Raw genomic sequence first — 1,761 nt, forward strand, 5'->3', positions numbered from 1 at the left:
TCCAGACAAGCTCCATATGTGGTCACGTCACCAGTATGCTCCTGTCACAATTAACCCGGATTTTTTATGCGTGCTCCCGTTCTTTCCTTAAGTCCATACTTTCCTGTTTTCTTTCAATAACATACTTGGTGAGGACACAAATCCATATTTGCCTTCTTGTGAATTGAGAAATGGCCATTAAATACTAAATTGAAAAGATACTTTACTGTTTGGTTGCCACAGTAGTGGGAGGAATCTACAGTCTGGATCTGCACTTCAGGTACCAGTGAAGATCTCACTGCTGAGGCAGATCTTCTCTTCAGTCAATTAAAGCCAAGTCTCATTAAGCCTGTAAGAGAACTGTCAGATTGCAGCAGCTTACCAGCAGAGAGGGGCAGAACAGCAACTCGGAAATCAGAACTGGCTAAGCAGCGTGCAGAAAGGGACTTTATATGAAAAGTTCTGACCAAGACAGAACAGGGTGCCATTTCAGTCGCTTGATGGGCATAGAGTGCAGTCTCCTCATCCATTAAAACAATGGCCAGTACCAGCAACAGATAATGCTGGGTTTTTAAGCTCAAGGCTTCTTTGAAGGTTAAGATGTAGCCACTTCGTCAGCAAAGTTGGACCGGAGTTCCACAATATGGAACTATCACATGGAACCTGATGGCTAGATGGAATTAAAGTCTGTTGGAAAAGGATGTANACAATATGGAACTATCACATGGAACCTGATGGCTAGATGGAATTAAAGTCTGTTGGAAAAGGATGTATACTTCATGTGGCCAGGACCCCCTGCATTGGTGGTGAGTGTTGGCCTAGTGGGTTAGAGCAGTGCACTTGTGCTCTGACAAGGTTGCAAGTATCCAATTTGATCCCCACGTCTCAAATCTGGGTTCCTGAGCGAAAACCCTTAACCCCCAGTGATGTTATGACTTAAGCCGAGGCTTCAAGGCGTGTGTCGAATAATGGAGGGGCCGTTTCCCCAAAGCGTGTGTCAAGGCGTGATTCATTTAGAGGAGAACTTTGAGAGAACCTGCTATAAAGATGCACTGAAAAGTAACTTTTATATTGCCAATGTCATTTTTATTGAAAAGAAAATTATCAGAAGAAATGTGGCTGCTGGTGGATCATCTGTTTACGTGATGATGGAGGGACTAAGACAGTGATTTAATGTACACATCCCGCTAAACATCTTCTAGTGTTTAATTATGTTAACCCACGACTAAGGCGTTTTCCTGTTGTCTGTTCTGGTTGGTAAATGTAACCTCTCAGCCCTGTTTGCCTCTGTGGTGTTTACAGACACACAATAGGCTTAATAAATACTGGATTAATCCGTGTTTAATTCTTCTTGAAAACTAAAACCAAAACACAACAAAATAATAAAAAACTTGCAGACAGCACCCAGCTGGGCTGCATCATTAATGATGTGATTCCACTCCGACAATGAGGAAGTATAACTAAGTTGTTGTATCTAGCAAATAGCTATCTTAATTCACTTAATAATCTATCGTTAATTTCAAATATTCAGTTAAGAAACCTTTCTGAATTAAAAAAGAGGGGGGGAAACTGTTTTAAGGTATTGGACGTCTTCATCCTCTGTCCTCTTACTTTTTGTTCCTTTTTGAAACCCAGTCATGGCCATTTTTATGCTGCTTATTTACTCATTTTCTTGCTTAATTGTTTCTTTCGTTATCACTATGTCAAATGATACACACGTGGCATTTAAGCCCCTGTACGAGCAAAGTGCCGTTGACAGGCGGGGAGACGTGATTCGATGCA

This window comes from Cyprinodon variegatus, unplaced genomic scaffold (assembly GCF_000732505.1).
Source record: "Cyprinodon variegatus isolate N-32 unplaced genomic scaffold, C_variegatus-1.0 Scaffold315, whole genome shotgun sequence".
Classification (NCBI taxonomy): domain Eukaryota; kingdom Metazoa; phylum Chordata; class Actinopteri; order Cyprinodontiformes; family Cyprinodontidae; genus Cyprinodon; species Cyprinodon variegatus.